General features: G+C 36.7%; 1 protein-coding gene across 28 annotated transcripts in view; it reads right to left on the minus strand.

Moving 5' to 3' along the window:
- Positions 1–21529, minus strand: part of ZNF438 (zinc finger protein 438) — a 182378-nt gene that overhangs the window by 117271 nt on the left and 43578 nt on the right. For 21 of the 28 annotated variants that reach the window (XM_054521480.2, XM_054521484.1, XM_063727077.1 and 18 more), the window contains one exon: positions 17369–17426. The gene's annotated coding sequence lies outside the window, so the exon portion shown is untranslated. 28 annotated transcript variants of the gene reach the window in all.

Here is a 21529-nt window from a genome sequence, read left to right on the forward strand (position 1 = left end):
AAGCAGTAAGAATAAACTTACCCTTGGAGCCTTGTCCAAACAAAAGCTCTTTACCTGAGATTAAGGCAGCATTGGCAAAAGTACTCCTTTTCCCTGTAAATTAGCTGCTGACCCATTCTTATGCTTCACGGCGTAATATTTTCTTCTAAAACTTTAGAGGAAAAGGCAAAAACAGAAAGCCTTTTTGCCAACCACAAAAATTTATATACTTTAAATTGTGGGGAAAAGAAGAGCTGGTATATACTTTTAAAACCAGAGAAAAAGGAAATAAGTATCTCCCCAACGCTCAACTATAAACTTCTAATACCTGACTAATAAAGAAAAGCAGAAATATTGTAGTTTCAGCTAAGCTGCTTTGCATCTGAGGCAACTTAAAATGATCTACTGATAAGTAGGCTAAAAGTAAGATGGTAGGGCCAAAATTTATCCTTTTAGAATTAAAACCCATTTTTAAAGTGTGTTTTAAGAAGAAAAGATGTAATCTTTAATATATCAATAGGGTTTCATTCAACCAGAAACTCACTAAATACAAATGAATAGATTCAAAAATCTACGAAATTAACCTGACAACAAATATGGCTGCTAAATTTTAATTTTAAAACTAATATGTTACTGCTCTGGTGTTGTTTTAAATTAAAGGATTTCTTCTGGGACTGCAAAGGAATGAATATTTAGCCTATCTCATGAAGGAAGGAGCGATTTCTTGTCTTAAAAACAGGAGGTTCGCCTACAAGATCACCTGGGACACACTTGGCCAGTGCAAGCAGGCCAGAAGGTTACTGTAGCCTGGGAATGTTTAACATCAAGAAAGGAATTACAACTCAGTAAGATCAGAAGGAACTACACAGGAAATGTGAACAGTAACCCTTTCATATCTCTGTACCCCCTCCCACCACCTGTGATAAATGAAGTCCTGCTGCTGCCCAGTTATGTGAACATACAAGCCAAGAGCAGAGAGGGATGGAGAAAAAGGGAAAAAAAGACATTTTATATATACACACAGAGCACAGCATAAATTTATAACGGCATGATAAAATCATGCTGCTCTGCAAAACAGCCTCTAGCCTAATTGCTACATATGTACTATATCACTGCCTTACCCAACAGTGCCCTAAGTAAAAATTCCAAAGACACTTGAAGGATCAAGCAGTGGTAGGTTGATGGGATAGTTGGCAAACTCATCCTAAGTAGGGAAACGTGGCTCCTATAAAGCTGACCAAACAGGTCTCCACCCTGGCTTATGTTTAAACATCTTGTTCCTAGTCAGTCTGTAGGGAAAGCATTCTTTCCACAATAACACACAATCAAATCAGAAATTCCTACTCCATCCTTTATCTACTCTATGTAAAAGTTTCTTCAATATTCTAAGCCAGAAGCTTAGAGAATTTAACTGATTGTAAACTTTTTTTTTTTTTTTGAGACGGAGTTTCGCTCTTGTTTCCCAGGCTGGAGTGCAATGGCGCGATCTCGGCTCACCACAACCTCCACCTCCCGGGTTCAAGCGATTCTCCTGCCTCAGCCTCCTGAGAAGCTGGGATTACAAACATGCACCACCACACCTGGCTAATTTTGTATTTTTAGTAGAGATGGGGTTTCTCCATGTTGGTCTGGCTGGCTCAAACTCCCGACCTCAGGTTATCCACCCGCCTAGCCCTCCCAAAGTGCTGGGATTACAGGCGTAAGCCACTGCGCCCAGCCTCTGATTGCAAACTTTGTTATAGCCTAGCTATAGTGAAGGCAAGGTAAAATATTTCTGGCTGTTACTTGGAAAAGCAGATGTGACCATACAGATCTTAGATACCTTTAGGGACCCGTGGTTGGGATCTGAAGAAAACAAGACACTTACCACAACTGCCTCTGGATAAAGGGGAAATGCTCAGTTTCCACAAACCAGTGAGCATGAGAGCTATCAATTTTAAAAATACACACAGTCCTCAGATGGTGAGGGCACGGGTTAGGGTAACAAAAATACAATGGAGAAAAAAGTGGCATTTCCAATGTGACACATTTAAAATATGGAATGGAATTTCATGGGTCACTTTGAAATAAGATTTTTTTTCATTGGTATAACTTCAGGCTAGAGATGGTTTGCCACAGAATAAGTCAAAAAAATAAAAGAATATGGAGATGACGATGACAATGACAACTGCCAATAAAAGTCAAAAGGACATATTTTGAGTTCTCCAGAAGAGGGAACAAAAAAACCAAAAGATATTTTCCCTTGGCAAAGTGCCCCCTCCAAAGCACACATAGTCTGCTTCAAGGAACAGCCTATACCCACAGTGTTTTCATATACTAAATGGCATATCACTAAATAACAGTAAATGAGATTAAACTGTAGACTCCCTAGTTGCCTTAAACAACTGATGTTTAATTTCTTTAACACTGAATCACAAATATGCAGTCTCATGACACTGTAAGAAGCTAAAGGTGCTCATTCTTTCCATGAATTCTAAATTGCTATAATACTTATATTAGGAAAATAGAACAGTGGGAAGGAAAATTTTAAACAAACCCAGAATAAACCAGACTTTTGATTGGGTTTCCAGCAAGAATCAGTTCCCCATCAGAATGTGGACACCGAAGTATACCAAATGCAAGCTCAGTGGAGCTCAGTCTCCTCAGCTGAAAATGAGACCTTACTCTGGAAATGAGCACTTCTTAACATTTTTAACCCATGTTCCATCCTATTAAACATAAAAACCTCATACTCCCATTGAATGTTATTTGTGACTTCAAAGCTATTATAACCAAAACCAAAACCAAACCAAAGCAAGGTTTTTATTGTTTTTTTTTTTCAGTATCTCATCATAACCATTTACAAATTCATTTATTTACAAATACTTGCATAAATGGACAGATATTAATAATTAATGCTTTTTTAAATCTTGAAGACAAAAAAGATTTTAAAAAGCCTATGAAGACTAATGATGACAATGAAATGATATTTACTGAGACCTTTGGCAAATGATATTTACTGGGACCTTCTTCTCTCCTCCAGAGTTATTATTAATATAAATGATCTTTCTTTACTAGCATTCAGCCAGAAGAAATGCTGGCTGATACACACACACACACACACACACACACACACACACACACACACATTCAGCCAGAAGAAATGCTGGCTGATACACACACACACACACACACACACACACACACACACACACACACACACACATATATACACACACATATATTAGGCCTTCAGTATTTGTTAAATGTTAAAAGAGGTGATAGGTCCTCTTTTACTATTCTGAAAATAACAGAACCCTAATATAGTAACCTTTCTCAAGTAATAAAGGATAGAAGCAAGTAGGTTAAGTCTTTGGTACAGAGGTGAACTGTAGAAGATTTTGACAACAGTTATGTTAATGAAAACAGTAAGAACACCACCTAATACTAGCACATTTATAAAACACTTAGCAATGTCTAACGTACTTTGTGTAATTTCGACCCTACAGCTGTATGAAGTGAATATTATTTGATTAAAACAGTGTCATGAAGCTGTTCAAAGTCACACAGCTAGTTAAGCAGCAGAGCTCAGACTTAAAACTTTCTGAGAGCTATCCCATTCACTAACAGCTCTTTATTTTGTCATGAAATGTAGAAAATATCCTCATCCAAACTCCAAAATCAGCGTATACATAAGCACAACCTTTTTTTCTCTCAACCTACCCAATACCCTTTCTACCAATTCCCATAAAAATTCTTGGAGTTCCGATTGCAGCAGCCTTTATTTCTTCATACCGGTATGACCAAGGGCACAATGAAAGACTTCTTTCGAAAGGGAACCACCTTCAATCTAAGTCTTGTATCCTATAACTGTCCCCAAAATGGACATCATCACAGGCATAGGCTTTTCAAACCATTAACTAGTGAGGAAATGTCTGGGGTTGTCTGTTCCTTATTTAAAATCAGTCAAATAGGACACATACTACCACTTCATTCCTAAAAGTTGAGCAAGAATCACCCTCATATCTCCAGCTTTCTGGTTTAGCAAGCAGACACCTGACTCCGGGGACTTGGTAAAGGCCAACTGCACAAGAATAAAAAGTGTAACAGAACTGGCAGTTACAGTCTTAGCAATTTTAAAAAATCATTCCAAATGTTTTGGTATTGAAATCTTATTAAAGAATGCTAAACTACTGGCATTAGTAATTTACTGTAAATGAAAGGTATACTAAAGGTAGAATTTTATTCATATAAAATAAACTATTTTACTTCTGAAGGTTATTATGAAGATAAGGCTAAATTATATGAAAAATGCTAAGCATCCCACCTAGCCCATAGTAACTACGCGGTAAATGTCAGCTGCTATTAGTAATACTGCAGAAGTATTAAAAATAAAACATAACAATGGAAGGCCATATTTAAAATGAACCAGCAATCAACATTCTGTATTTAAACATCAACAAAAAACATATACATCTGTGGTATGTATACATATATATGCATAAAATATTTACAAGACAATTTGGAAGAATAAATAGCAAAATGATGTTCTCTGGGGAGACAGAAGTGTGGTAGTCAAATGGAACTTTAGCCTGATATAAATGCTTTTTTAACAAAGTATTCATGAATTTCCTCTGTAAATAATTTTATTTTAAAAAGAAAAATCATAGTTTCTTCAATTCCACAGTTGATTTCAGTATTACATGAAAGAAAGTTTACTTTTTTTGTAGTTAACGTGTTCAAATTTCCAAAACCTCATTTTCTTTATTTAGTAATACTATTCAAGGCTTATGTTATAAACTGCTTTAATTATCTTCTTTATGATATTCCTAATTGCTATATTAGAAATATCTGCTTATGCCACCCCCCAACAATTTTATTAGGTTTTAAAACCACTCAGTGTATTTAATCAAGGTGCAAAGAGGCTTTCAAAGTCTCGGAAGCCATAAATCAAAACAGTTTCACATAAAAAGATTACCTTTTCCCCTTAAATTTTGTATGTGTTTACATTTAATAAACTACACACAGAGAGTAGAACCCTTGATTTTTTTTTTTTTTTTTTTTTTGAGATGGAGTCTTGCTCTGTCACCCAGGCTGGAGTGCAGTGGCACAATCTTGGCTCACTGCAAGCTCTGCCTCCCAGGTTCACGCCATTCTCCTGCTTCAGTCTCCTTCTCCTGAGTAGCTCGGACTACAGGTGCCCGCCACTACGCCTGGCTAATTTTTTGTATTTTTAGTAGATACGGGGTTTCACCTTGTTAGCCAGGATGGTCTCAATCTCCTTACCTAGGGATCCACCTGCCTCGGCCTCCCAAAATGCTGGGATTACAAGCGTAAGCCACCGTGCCCGGCCCCTTGATTCTTTTTAAGACCAAAAGTTTACCTATTTAAAATCATTATAACAATTTAAAATGTCTTAAGGAGCGCTATAATTAAAAAACCTCTGCTTCTATGCTCTTGCTAATTTCTAATTCTCGTTTGTACCATTTGTGACAGTTTTTATATTTTTAACTTTTCTTCTAGTTCACAGCCATAACTTTGACTTTTGCAACCTATTATTTTTTCCTTCATATCATCTAGAGTTTAGCCAATAAAGTGTGTATAAACTATGTCACAAAAGCTCTTATTAACTCCCTAAAAACAGCAAATAGTGGGCCTTTTGTCGCTCGGGCATGGAGGTAAGCCACATGCACCATGGGCCAGACTCAGCCTGGGCCCCTTCAATTTACAAATCCAGCTTAAAAAAAATTACAGGCCTCTACTGTTGTCCAAAAAGACCAACACTTCAATGATGACAGAGAGAAAGCAGCCTCGTACTTGAATAGGAGGACACTGGGCTGAATAGGAAATCCCTACCTCAAAGAGCCATGGGATTCAATGATTATGGGAAGCCATGCAATCTCTTTTTAATAGATTTAAAGTTCAAGAAAGACTTTTACTGTAATTTAATAGGGAACAATGTTTGATCAAAAGGTGTCTCCCTTTAATTTCAAATTTAAAATTCTGGATATAATTTGTAGCTAGTAGAGGGCAATTCAATCATCATCATCATCTTCTTCATCATCAGCTGAATACAGAAAGCACATGTATCAACAATTTTTTTTTCCTTCCAGATGCTCAGCTATGGACTCATTAATATAAAGCAGCTATACCTACAAAAACATACAATAATGTTTCCTCCAGTAGTTAATGCTGTAGTTCTAGAAGACTTAAAGACTCTAGAAATCTGAAAGTATAGGCATCTTGAGGCTGCCTCACTCTAATCTCAGAACAGTCAATCCCACACATTCTATTATTCTCCCCTGTGTGCCCTCATGTACCTAGTACTCTAGCTACCTATTTATTCATATCCCTCCGGACTATAAATGCCTTGAGAACAGAGACTCAATCTTCTCTGCCTTACTTTGTAAGTCCTGTTGCCTTGCATAGAGCAGATGCTCCACAAAAACTGAATGAAACATAATAAATATTAGCCATTTATCTGTTGGCCTCACCCAAGTTCCTGAGGGCAGACTTTACTGAATGTTGATCTCTGCATCCCTACCAGAGCCTACCATACAGTGGCACTTAAAAGCCTATCACATACATTTTTAAATTCAAGTTTCTAATTTATTTTGAATTTTATTTGCATTTATTCAATTCATGATATGTGTTTACTAAAACAAAACACATTTCTGAAATGAAACAACTCTCTCCCACCCCTGGAAGCTCTTGATAGAGAGGGAAATAAACCTTTTCAACTATTTTTTAGTCCTCAATGTGATGACTACAGATAAGAAAAGCAACCAAAGCCCACTGTCCAGTCTTTTCTGTGCTGTTCTGGTGGCTCTTCCTCCAGAATCCAGGCAGAACAAAGTCTTTCTTCAAAAAGAGTCACCCTTTGCTGCATAGATTTTATTCAGTCAGCACTCATTCCCAGCTCTTTCACAACTGTGACATGTTCATTATTTGAAAACTCTCTCTGCCCACCCTGCGTGTGACCATGCCCAGCTCAACTTACAACAGATAGCTAGCTAGGGCGGCATGCTGTTACTGCCCTTGTGAAACACAGCTTTAGTGCTAGCAGCCGTTTCACCACTCAGGAGTTCAATGAAAGATGTTCAGTGTGACCTGCAGCCTGATGGCTGATTGGTAGCACACAACAGGCCTACTCCCAGTACCCTCAATTTTGAGACACACACATATCCCAGTGGAAAAGGTGATAACCTTCTGGGAATCTAGATAAATAGTTTTGTCAAGTTTTCTCCAAGGAAAAAATGGTGATTTAACATTCCCGGCTAGGTGCAGGTGCTCAGGCCTATAATCCCAACATTTTGGGAGGCCAAGGCAGGAGGATTGCTTGAGACCAAAAGTTTGAAACCAGCCTGTGTAAGACAGGGAGACGCCGTCTCTATAAAAAAATCAGCCGAGGCTGGTGATGCACGCCTGTAGTCCCAGCTACTCAGGGGACTGAGGTGGGAGGATCGCTTTAGCCTGTGAGTTCAAGGCTGCAGTAAGCTATCATCAAGCTAGTGCACTCTAGCCTGGGTGATGGAGTAAAATCTTGTTTCAAGAAAACAAAAACAGAACAAGCGACAACAACAACAAACATTCCTCTGAGTCATTCTAGTACCAGATTATTTCCATGTGTTACAATAGGGACAATTGACTGCAACATGCGTCATGTCACTTACCTAATACGAAGTCAGAACATAAACATGTGAGCCACATATGATTCCTTCTTCTAATCCTCCTGTTCAAAGCAGTAAATGGTTTATTCCTCTTGACTGCACAAAATGAAATTAAAAATAAAAATTCTATCGAGTAGAAACCTCCTTGTTCTACCCTGGTCCTCCGGTCAGACACAGAATTTTAAAGTTAGAAAGGATCTTTGAGTCAGATTCCTCATTTAATAAATCTAGTCTGAGACTCACAAAAGTTAAATGGTTTGCCACAGTTAGAAACAGGAACAGAGAACCAAAATTAGAATAAAGGTCTCCTGCCTCCTCAGCCCATGTGCCTTCCAGAATACCACACTAAATCGAGTCTCTTGCCAAGAACTTCACCCTGACCTGATAATCCTGGAGAGGCTGTTCTCAGCTTTACTTCACTCCCTACCTCTTGGTAGTCTAGCTACATAATCATCCACTAAAAAAGAAAAAAAAATTAAAGAGAAGCCTTCCATGTCGAAAAGTAACTTAGTGACAGCATTGTTTTCTTAAAGATATAATATTACCCCTAGCAACTGCTACAGAGTTCTTCCCCACTGTTTCTAAGACAAGACTGAATGTCCTCTAAGACCCTGCTTCCCTAAATGGTCCTCAAGCATGTTCTGAAAAAAACTAGGAAAGCCCCATACAAGGTCCCTTATTATATAGAGAGAATGAAGTTGGTGCCCATTTGAGAGGAGGTCAGATGACTAGGCACATTCAAGATGAGGAAAACAGTTTTAGAGACTCGAAAGTAACAGAGGACAGCTTCTGTCACTGAACAAATACTAATGAGAATCTAAGTGCCAGGCCCTGTGTTACCTGATGCAGTAATTGACAGGGACATCTTAGAACACAAGCTTACAAGCTACTAAATAACTGGTAATTCTCCCCATAAAACCCATCACCATAAAATCCGTTAATCCAATAATCCTAAACATGTTCCAGACCTTAGACTTTGCTATAGAAAATACCAAATACATAATTTGGTATCTTAATTTCAAATCTGACTATTTCTACTTCTTTTCTCCTAATCTAATGAGCAAAGAAATAATTTGAATGTGGGCAACAGAAAAAACGAAAACAGTATTTTTTAAAGCTATAATATGAAAATAAATCAAGAAAATAATAAGTAATAGGATATCAGAGTATAATTTTGATGGTTTAAGATTCCTTTTGATAAATACTTGAAAAAGTAGAAATTAAGGTTGTGACAACTTAGGGTTTTCATATTCTTTATGCCCATATAAAAGTTAATAAAATAAATTGTGCATAAATTATTTAAAATTATAATTTAGTAACAGTCTGAGTTAAAAATCTTAGATCATATTAATGAAAACAGAGAAGCAGATAAGTAAAAACATATTAAATTTCTCATTTATCAAGAGATACCATCCTATTCTTAACTGTTAATGATAGGTATCATATAAATTTAAAGTTAAAAAAAATCTTTAAAATAATCCTTAGACTTCAAAGCCTTAGAAGCACAATAAGTTAAAAATGAAAACCAAATTAAACATAAAACTTTAAATCAAAACACAATGAAAACACGGAAGAATTTCAAACAAAAAGATGAAAAGAAGATCAATAAAACCAATTAGAACAATTTGGAAACAAATTTAAATGCATTAAATATTTGTTAAGAGACAAAGTTCTTTTTAGGATAAAAAATGAAATCCAAGTATGTTCTACTTTTAGGAAACATATCTAAAAGTAATGACAAAGAAAGTGTAAATATAACAGGAAGCACAGATTTATGGAGAAATATAAACTAAGGTAGCAATATCAATGTCAGCTAAAACAAAACACAAGTCATAAATCAGAAAGTCATGGCTGGGTGCAGTGGCACACACCTGTAATCCCAGCACTTTGGGAGGCTAGGCCAGAAGGATCGCTTGAGGCCATAAGTTCAAGACCAGCCTGGGCAATATAGCAAGGCCCTGTCTCTACAAAAAATTAAAAAGAAAAATTAGCCAGGTGCAGTGGCACACCTATAGTCCCAGCTAGCCAGGAGGACTGCCCACTTGAGCCCTAGAGTTTGGAAGGTGCAATGAGCTATGATCGTGCCTCTGCACTCCAGCCTTGGTGACAAAGCAAGACCCTTTATTTAATGAAAAAAAAAAGTCATATTACTCTGATAAAAGGTATAATCTTCAATTGAGATGTTGACAGTAAATAACACATTAACACATACACCAAAATAAAAACTTATAGAACTATAAATAATTAAAATTAATGGAAGAAATCAGTGATTTACAACTTTAAGCCTTTGAGAGATCAGACAAAAAAATAATAAAGTTCAACAACATAATAGGTATTTAGGTATCTCATAAAGAAAACTTATTTACAAAGGTCTGTGTAACTTTACGAAAACTGATCATAGGCTAGCCCAGAAATACAACCATAAAAATCTAGAAAAGCAGAATGCCATATATTAACATCATTCTATTATTAGTATCAAAAGCTTAAAAGTAACTTGGAAATTTGCAAAACATTCTCTTAAATAATTAATCAAAAAGGAACTCTTGGCATGTAATCATATGTATTTTAAAAACTACTTTAATTGAGAATACCATACCAATATATAGAGAATATAACCAAACAGTATGAAGAAAAACTTAAAACTCTGAAATGTTTTCCATTTTATATTAGCATATAAACTTTCTGCCGTAACAAAGAGACTCAAAAGTAGCTCAAGTGAGAAAGAAATTCTTTTTCATGCCAAAATACGGGGTGACAGGGGAAGGTGTGTTTCACAAGATCATCTGTGGACCCAGGCTGGCTCTGCCATCTTCCACGTGGTTTCCAAAGTAGTTTCCAACTAAGATGGCTACTGTAACTGGTGTAACATCCCAGCCATCAGAAAAGGAAAAAAGAAAGTCTAGGGTAAGTGGCTTTTCTTAACGGAGGTGATCTTACACACATTACCATTAACCTCTCATTAGTCACACAGCCACATATTGCTGTAAAAGAAGCAGAGAAGCACAGTTTCTAGATAGGCAGCCATGTGCTTAGCTAAACTCTAGGGGATCCATTCCTAAAAGAAGGAATAGACTCTGGGCCTGGCATGGTGGCTCACGCCTGTAATACCAACACTTTGGGAGGCCGAGGCTAGCGGATTACAAGATCAGGAGTTCGAGACTAGCCTGGCCAATATGGTGAAACCCCATTTCTACTAAAAATACAAAAACTAGCCGGGCATGGTGGTGGGCACCTGTAGTCCCAGCTACTCAGGAGGCTGAGGCAGAGAACTGCTTGAACTTGGGAGGCAGAGGTTGCAGTGCACCGAGATCGTGCCACTACACTCCAGGCTGGGTGACAGAGTGAGACTCTGTCTCCAAAAAAAAAAAAAAAAAAAAAGATTCTAAGGGACACTGGTATGTTGGTATGTCTTCTAACCAGTTTTTCTAGTTAAAAAACATGAAATAAAATTCAACTCAAGAAGTTAAGAACACGAAAGCAGAACCAAGAACAGGTTGTAATTATTTCATTTTATCTGGCTGCTTCTTAGTGTCAAGGGTACTACCAAACATGGATTCAAGAAACTGGAAATGTACATCAGTTCATTCTGAGGATTCCAATACATCAAACCACAGACTAGAAAGTATATTGAGAATTCATCTACTCTCTTTCCTTATTTAAGGACTTTTAAATCATATATTTTTTATGTATATTGTATACACTGATTTATCTAAATGGATTTTTCAGGGTGACTAAGTTTTAGCATTACACAAAGGTCTTCTGACATTAGACAGAAGTTAATCTTTTGTTAGTAAAATAACTTTCAAAATTTGTGTACCAGGGTTTTTTTAAGCATTGTTACTGAGATAGTAGTTTACATACAATAAAATATATAAATTTTAAGTGTGCTTTTCAGTGGGCTTGGACAGATTTATATCTCTATATAATCACCACCAGAATCAAGATATAGAACACAACCAGTAATCCAAAAAGTTCCCTTGTACTGCCTCCAGATCAATCACAACCCACCCTTAGCTGCATGCAACAACTTGTCCACTGTTTGTCACCATACAGTAAATTTATCTTTTCTCACACTTCTGATATACTAACCTAGAGCAGTAAATGGAATCAGTTGTGGTGCTCTGTATCTGGCTTATTTTACTCAGTATAATGTTTTTGAAGTTTATCCATATTTCTAGTGTGTATTATTTTCAAAATGGTAAATGAACATTGGCTTCAACTTCAAGTCACCAGCTGCATTAGCCCCTAGCAAGAGAGTCAGCTTCTCCTTTGAAGCTTTGAAGCCAAGCATTGACTCTCCCTCTCTAGCTATGAAAGTCTTATATGATATTGTCTTCGAATATAAGGCTGTTTCATTTGCATTGAGGCCATTAAGAATTATGCTAGGGCCATGAATAATTATGCTAAATCTACTCTACTCTGTAAATGGAACAACAAAGCCTGGATGACAGCATGTCTCTTTACAGTATGGTTTGCTGAATAGTTTAAGCCCACTGTTGAGAGTCACTGTTCAGAGAAAAAGATTCCTTTCAAAATATTATTGCTCAATGAAAATGCACCTAGTCACCCAACAGCTCTAATGGAGATGTACAAGGACATTAATGTTGTTTTCATGCCTGCTAACACGATATCCTTCCTGCAGCTTACGGGACAAAAAGTTATTTCAGTTTTCATTCCATGCTCATGGGTAGGAAGAACCAATATCACGGAAATGGCCATACTGCCCAAAGTAATTTATAGATTCAATGCTATCTCCATCAAGCTACCACTGTCTTTCTTCACAAAACTGGATAAAACTACTTTAAACTGCATATGGAACCAAAAAAGAGCCTGCATAGCCAAGACAATCCTAAGCAAAAAGAACAAAGCTGGAGGCATCACACTACCTGACTTCAAACTATACTACAAGGCTACAGTAACCAAAACAGTATGGTACTGGTACCAAAACAGATATACAGACCAATGGAACAGAACAGAGGCCTCAGAAATAACATCATGCATCTACAACCATCTGATCTTTGACAGATCTGGACCGCTTGGTCCAGAGCTGAGTTCAAGTCCTGTATATCCTTGTTAATTTTCTGTCTCATTGATCTAATATTGATGGTGGGGTGTTAAAGTCTCCCACTATTACTGTGTGGGAATCTAAGTCTCTTTGTAGCACTCTTTAAACTGAGGAGAAATCTCTCTCTGTAACTTTTCCCCATTGATTCTAGCTATGACTTTCTGTAGCTCTAAATCCAGTCCTTCTTATTCTTGAAAGCAATCCAAATTACCGAAACTAGGAATGCTAAAGCTGTAATATTTTTATTGTGACTCTACTGCTACATGTGCTAGAGAGTCTTGGATATGCACTTTTCTTCTCTCTAAATCTACCTCCACTGGTACCAGGCTAAACTGGTTGGAGTGAGGGGTGTGGGATCACGGAACCGGGGGAAGTTAGCTGATTACAAATAGACTTGGGAGTATCTAAGGAATAGCAAGAAGGCAAGTGTGGCTAGAAGAGAGTGAGCAAGACAGTGAGTGACAGGAGATAAAGTCAGCAGGCCTGTTAGAACATGTGAGACAACGTTTCATCCTGTGTGTGCTGGGTAGCCACTGAAGGGTTCTGAACAGAGGAATGACAGAAACTGTTTAACATTAAAAAAAAAAAAACAAAAAAAAAACACCTTTTACTCCTATATGGAGGACTGACTGGAGAGATACAATGAGGAGATAAGGAAGGCCAGTTAGAAGACGATATTATCACCTAGGTGACTTTATGACAGTGACTTACAATAGGGCAGTAAGGGTGAGGAGTGCAGTAGGGGTAATTTGGGATACATTTTGAAAGGCAGGCATATAAGCCTTACTAATGGACTGGATGTGGGATATGGAATAAAAAGTCACACATGACTTTGAGTTTTTGGCCTGGAACAACTGGGTGTATCATTTACCCAGGGAGAAAAGTTCAAGATTTACATTTTAGACATACTAAGTTTGAAATGTTTATTAGACTCCAAAATGGAGATGTTGAAAAGACATAAAAATAAGTCTAGAACTCATGGGAGAGACCAAAGTAAAGAAATTGTAAATTTGGGAGAACAGATGGCATTTAAAACAAGGGATCACATGAGATCGTGTGGAAAATAAATACAGAAGGCTAAGGACTGAGCCCTGAGAAATGTCAACTTTTAGAGACCATAAAGAAGAGAAGATAGCAAAGGAGATTTTGTACTTTTATGACTCTTCCTCAAAAAGAAGTTAGAATTATTTTATGTCTACAAACTATGAAGTCCATAGCCAACCATCATAATCCTCTTCAAAAACCACTTTTTAGAGTCACATGCCTACTCTATTTCTGACTCCTGACCAACTAACAATCTGAATAGCTACATTTCACATGTCATCTGCTCAACTACCCCATCCCTGGTCTCTGGCATGTGTTGCAGTTTCTGGATCAGAGTTCTCACAACAGCTAGGAACTTCTAGTTGTCCAACAGTTACCAGGAGGCACGTGGAGAGCGTGTTCCCCAGAGCTGCCAAAAGTTCTTGGCATGTGATCAACGAAGCACACAATGAATGAGTGTTCAGCAATTAATCAGGTGACAGGGAACAACTGACATGTTAGGGGACTGCAGAATGAGCCAGAGCAAAGCTAGACAAGATACACAAGTCCTTACTCCAGGCTGCTCACCCCAGGAGAATCCACTCTAGGTCAACCAGTGTGATCAGATATTCTTACCTAGAAAAGCTGAAGTAATCTGAAGTTTACTACGTGTTTACGGAAACATGATGGCATTTCCTGGGAGCTGCTTATATCATGAACAAACAGTAGGTACTGTACATAATAGGCACTTGTTCTGTCCGCCTCCCCATCTCAGAATTAGACTGGAGACAGCTGTTCTCTCTCAGCCTCATCTGTAAAGGGAATTCCAACTTATCTCATAGGTAATTATGAAGATTATATGAGATAATGTAAAGTGCCTGATACATAGAAAATGTTCAGGCCGGGCGTGATGGCTCACACCTGTAATCCCAGCACTTTGGGAGGCCGAGGCAGGTGGATCATGAGATCAGGAGTTCGAGACCAGCCTGACCAACATGGTGAAACCATGTCTCTACTAAAAATACAAAAAAATTAGCTGGGCGTGGTGGCATGCACCTGTAATCCCAGCTGCTCAGGATGCTGAGGCAGGAGAATTACTTGAACCCGGGAGGTGGAGGTTGCAGCGAGCCAAGATTGCGCCATTGCACTCCAGCATGGGTGACAGAGCGAGACTCCATCTCAAAAAAAAAAAAAAAAAGTTCAATATATACTAGCTATTCTTATTTACACTTTGATGACCACAAATTACAATCAGCTAAATGGTAAGCATGTCCCTAAAACAACACTTTTAATGCTCTTCTAGCACAGAATAATAAAAGTTTTTCTTGTTTGCTTGTTTTGTGTGAACTATTACATGATCAATGTAATTTAAACTTGGCTTGAGAAAACCATCCTGTCTTTTTTTTTTTTTTTAATTTTTGAGACGGAGTCTCGCTCTGTCACTCAGGCTGGGGTGCAGTGGCGCGATCTCGGCTCACTGCGACCTTCGCCTCCCAGGTTCACGCCATTCTCCTGCCTCAGCCTCCTGAGTAGCTGGGACTACAGGCACCTGCCACCACGCCTGGTTAATTTTTTGTATTTTTAGTAGAGATGGGGTTTCTCCATGTTAGCCAGGATGGTCGTGATCCACCCGCCTCAGCCTCACAAAGTGCTGGGATTATAGGCGTCAGCCACTGCGCCCGGCCATCCTGTCTTTTTCTCAACTTCCCAACCAAGGTTAGCACAATTATGTTAAACAACTAAAAAATAGATTATAAGTCTATTAATTCTATTAACATGAGACTGTTAACACCAATTCTGGCTAAAGACTACCAAGCAACACAGAAATTTCCAAGCCGGACAGTTATTCTGCAAAAGTTATTCAGGCATAAGTCTGTTGTTTTAAGTGTCTATATCCTTTAAGTATAATATATTTATATTTCCCTTTATGAAATTTAACTAAAATCATTAAATTTGTCAGCAGAAGCAGGAAACCATCTACAAGACCCGCATGGCTACTTTACTTTTATTAATGAAAAGTTACATAAGAGTTTCAGCAAACTACAAAGTTTCCTTCTTATAAGTCTTTTAATATTTATAGAAATTTAAAATAGTTATCATGCTAGACTCCATTTTAGAAACTGAGAATTTCTATTATCTGACAGCAATAGATTCTGTATTATTTTAGCTCAATTACAGAAATGGATATGTAAGAGTTATGTTCATCTTTATTCGTACTCGCTAACAATACATCTACCATGTCTACTACTTGACCTAGAAGCTCAAGTAGTGTGACTGAACAAAACTACACTAACAGGGTCTCAACTCCAAACCACTGAGTCACATTATTGGACTTTTGTCTCTAAAAAATACACTAAAGAAAAGAAAAAGAAGTGTACTGGGAACCATTTAAAGGGCCTGTTTGGAATAACAGAAAAAGGTACACAAAAGGACCAAAGAACACAAGTGGCTTAAAGTATCAAAGAGAAAGCCTGTAACCAAGTACGAGGAGATGTCCGCAAACACCACGCCCATTGTATCAGTCCTTTCTTGCACTGTTATAATGAACTATCTGAGACTGGGTAATTTATAAAGAAAAGAGGTTTAATTGGTTCATGGTTCCTTGAGCTGCACAGGAAGCATGGCTGGGGAGGCCTCAAGAAACTTTCAACCACAGCGGAAGGCAAAGGGGAAGCAGGCACATCTTACATGGCTGAAGAGGAAGAGTGTGAAGGGGGAGGTGTTACACACTTTTAAGCAACCAGATCTCATGAGAACTCACTCACTATCACAAGAACAGCAAGAAGGAAATTTGCCCCCATGATCCAATCACCTTCCATCAGGCCCCCCCTCCAACACTGGAAATTACAATTTGACATGAGATTTGGGCAGGGACACAAATCCAAAGCATATCACCAATGTTAAAAAAATAAAATTGCATACTTCCTATAAACTGAAAAATGAAACCTATAGCCATGTATTTCCTTGAATTGTTTTTATGTAATCTGGATTTTTTAAATTAATTCTTTTATTTTTTTAAACCATGGTCCAGAAAATCTACTTCTAAATTATACATTTTGAATCAATAAACTGACTTTTGTGCTTCAAGTAAACTTATTTTGAAATAATTTTAGATTTACAAGATAGATACAAAAATAGTATAGAGTTCCTATACACCCTTCATCCAGTTTTCCATAAAGTTAAACATCTTACATAACCACGGGACATTTGTCAAAACTAAGAAATTAACATTGATTAATTTCTAATTGATTACTATTAAATATAGACTTCATTTATATTTCACCTGTTTTTCTACTAATGTCTTTCTTTAGTTCCTAGGTATAACCCAGGGTATCATATTGCATTTAATTATTTTTTTTAATGCTCTAAATTTTGCTACCTGCCACACTTCTATGTCTTATAAACAATATCCTCATTGTAATTATTATAGAAAATAAGCCTAAAATTCCCTGGAAAATATGATTTGTTAGCTATTAGGGAAATGTTACATGAAGATTCATGTAAATGTGATATTTCTACAAATGTTATATTGAAGAGAAAAGAGGTAATTGCTGAAGTAAGATATGCCCCACTGTCTACTTTGCCAGGAACCTATGAGATCAAATTACTTAATGTTTCAGAAATCTCTCTTCAAAAAATGCTTGTCACTTACCTATATCCCAAGGCTCCTGTAGAGTCATAAGATATACCGTAAATCCTTTTAATTAATTCTGTAACAGAATACAAAGTATTATTATAATCATATTCAGATAATCCATTGTCATCAAATATATGTAAAAGGTGCCTTCTTTTCAAGTTTCATTTTTAATTACTGTATATTTTTATTAAGATAATAAAAGAACTAATGTAGAAGAAAATAATTCCACAGTTGATTACATGTCTTTAGTTTAAAAATGAAAGCATGCAAAATTTAATAAAAGTTTTAAGATAAATAGAAAATGTTCCAGAAAAAAAGAAATGCCACAATGAATAAAACTGGCTAAGAAGAATGCTTCACATTCTTTTCCATGTGCATAATACTGTGGAAATTAGTAAATAGTCACAAACAAGTGATTCATATTCAGGGCACAGCCTTTTTGACAGGAAAACAGTAATCAAGAGTTTGAGATCTGAAGATTTTTAAAAGGACACGTCTGGTAAAGTGTGTCAGTTTGCCTGAGACAGTCCCAATTTACGGCCATTGGCCCAGTGTCCCACAGATTTACCATTTGTCCTGGATTTTTCATTTTCTAATGATTTTTTTTAATGATAGCATTAAAATATGCTAGGACTTATTTGTACTTTTAGGCTCTGCCATAATCTCATTGAACCATGTGTGAGATGCATGTGCAATGAAGCCAGTTGTCAATTTCACAGGTAGTTAAATCTTTAAGACACCTAGCAGTAACCCATTTCTAAAAGTACTGTAACTGATACTTCATTCTTAAAGACAGCACCCAGGCACCATGCAGAAAAAGTGTACTTAGGCAGGAGCAGGTAGGGACAGCTAACTCCTCCAGTCTTGAATGAAGGTAGAAGAAATATTGAATACTGCTCCCTGCTCATGGCTAGCTTAAAGACACGGATTTAATGAAAGCAGACAGGACAGAGAAAGTGTTTTACGTATTATTCTCTAAAGCATGACTTTTCATCTAGATCCAACGACCTTTTAAAAAAATGCACTTAGTTCTGACTCTAAAGCGTCTTTTTTACATCATCAAAGTAAAGTGATATCTGGTTGTCTCCATTAACAGAAAAACTCACAGTTAAATGTTGCAGCTTTCTGTCAGTATCAGGAGATGTACCAACCAGAAAAATCAGTTAATTCCAATAATGGTTTGATGATTTCATCTAATTCATGAAACCAAAGTAAAGCTTTTGGAAGTTCATTCTGTAGAATATGAAACACCTGACATTGCTTTAATTGCTACTTAAAAATAAGTTTAGAAGTTCAACAACAAAGACAAAATTACTGTTGGTTCTCATTATTCACAGTAGTTAAGTTCTATGAAATCACCATGAACACTGATTTAGGGAATACCAAACTGTTTACTCATAAGGGAAATTCAGGGTTGGGTTCCTGAGAGCTCCTGAGAGCCTCCGATTACATTTTAATTAGCTGATCAAACATAACCTCAATTTATGTATATTTCTGTTTCAAGATACCTTATTAATATATAGTCATCCACTGCATGATGTGTCAGTCAACAACAGACTGCATATATGATGGAGGTGGTCCCACAAGATTATCAAGCTATATTTTCACTGTACATTTTCTATGTTTAGATACATAAATATTTACTATTGTGTTACAATTGCCTACGAATTCAGTATAGTAACACACTGTACAGGTTTGTAGCCCAGGAACAAGAGGCTATACCAAATAGCCTATGTGTATAGTAAGCTATATAGATTCATATCAGTACACTCTTATGATATTTTCACAATGACAAAATCACCTAATGATACATTTCTCAGAATTTAACCCTGTTATTAAGCAATGTATGGCTGTTTATTGTTGAGTCACTAACACTGAACTCATAGCCAACAGCACTGTAAGTTTATCTATCATATGCATTTTCTCCTTAAGGCACATCACAGCCTTCTTGCACTTAGGAGCCATATACAGCACTTCAGTTCCACACTGGGTAGTCATTTTAAACACAGAAATCACAAAGAAGCCTAAAAAAGCAAAAATCATGGCACTATATAAACCACAAAAAGGAGATTTGTTTACCGTATGAGAGCTGAAGGAAATCAGCTTGTCAACTAGGAATGTGTTGAGCAATCCAAATTTTTCACCATTCTGTACCATTTGCAGTCATGCACTCAGTTGAATGCCTAGTGTCATGAGTACTGATTTCGCAGTTACAAATAAATTTTATAGTTTCAGTATCCCTTACCCTGAAACGTTTGGGGTCGGAAGTGTTTTGAATTCGGAGTTTTCAAAAATTTTGAAACATTTGCATTATATACTTATTGAGTATCCCTAATCCAAAAATCTGAAATCCAAAATGCTCCAATGAGTATTTCATTTGCGCATGACCCTTGAGAATTGTGTTGAGCATCATGTTGGCACTCAAAAAGTTTAGGATTTTAGAGCATTTCTGATTTTAGATCAGAGATGCTCAATCTGTAGTAAGCAGACGAATTCATGAAAATAAAATCTGTGAATAATAAGGGTCAATTCTATTTGTTTTTACAGTGATAACACAATTACAAACCTTGGTTGAGTACAGCATCGTAGAAAGAACAATGTTCTTACTAAATTTAAAAAATGATGAAACAGAAATAAACTTGGACTTGGCTGTGGTTCACATATAATTCACAACTGTGCCCCAAACTTCAATATATTACCAATCAAAATTGGGGGAAACATATTTCACAACTGAATCCACAAAAGATGTGACATTCTACCAACCAAAATTTACAAACGTTTATACACACACACAGGGTTAAAAAAATTGAACTAAGGCTGGGTGTGGTGGCTCACACCTGTAACCCCAACATTTTGGGAGGACGAGATGGGAGGATTGCTTGAGCTCGGGTGGTCAAGGCTGAAGTAAGCTGTGATCACACCACTGCACTTCAGCCTAGGCAACAGAGTATACCCCCATCTCAAAAAAAAAAAAAAAAAAAAAAACTAAAATATTTGTGACAAAGCTGATGCTGAATTTTAAAAAAAATATTGCAGCATGATAGTCCATGTTTTCTCTTTGTTATCTATCTTAAAATTCTTTGAGGCTTAGACTTTGCAAAATCTAACGGATTTTTCATTCAAACATTACATTCAAAGTCAGTTGAAAATAGCTATGGACTAAACGTTTGTGTCACTTTAAATTCTTATGCTGAAGCCCTAATACCCAATGTGATGGTATTCAGAGGTAGTGCCTTTAATTAGCGTTAGATTAGGTCATGTTGGTGGGGCCCTCCTGATGAGATTAATGCTGTTATAAAAAGAAACAGATCTCTCTCTCTCTCCCCACCCACCACCCCCCATCCAAGTGCACACACCCAGGAAGGGCCATGTGAGGACATAATGAGAAGATCAAAGCAGGTCTGCAAACCAAGAAGCAGGCCCTCACCAGAAACTGATCTGCTGGTGCCTTGATCTTTGATTTTCCAGCCTTCCAAAACAGGAGAAATGAATTGTTGTTTAAGCCACCCAGTATGTTGTATTTTGAAAGAGCAGCCCAAACTAAGACAGAAATCTTTTATTCAAGATTTAATTTTTATGGCGAACTTACTTTTTTACTTAAATAAGTTTATATTATGTACTAGAATAAAATGAACTTGAGAATGCCTACAATTTAGCAGCAGCTAAATTTGGTTAAGATGTTTAAAAGATTTCCATAACAGACACAATTTATTTGACAAGCTTTGTCATAAAAATTTTATTGAATAAAGGTGCTGTAAATAGAGTTTACTGTTTTTTTAAAACAGTAGCTGTGAAAATGTATGTGATAGAATATTTACATATTAAACTATTACAAAATAAAAATTTAATAGAATTTGCTTTGAACTTACCAGGTACCTCATTATCGACATAGAGATTACATTCTCAAATTTAAAAATCACGATTTATATAGAAAATAGTAACTTGGAAAAAATCAATAATTTCAAATGTAGCAATCACAAAATGCAACCTGAAAAAGACTACAATTTTATGAAGCAATTAAAGATAAAATACAACCATGTTTTTAAAATTTTTTTTCCAGGAAAATACAGAGAGCTGTATTCTGTGGAGCTCCTTAATACTTTCTAATCTCCCCTATGTAGTATATTATTAGTCAGGGTTCCCCAGAGAAAGAGATAACAAGATAATAATTATTGT

The sequence above is a fragment of the Pongo abelii genome, chromosome 8 (assembly GCF_028885655.2).
Source record: "Pongo abelii isolate AG06213 chromosome 8, NHGRI_mPonAbe1-v2.0_pri, whole genome shotgun sequence".
NCBI lineage: Eukaryota > Metazoa > Chordata > Mammalia > Primates > Hominidae > Pongo > Pongo abelii.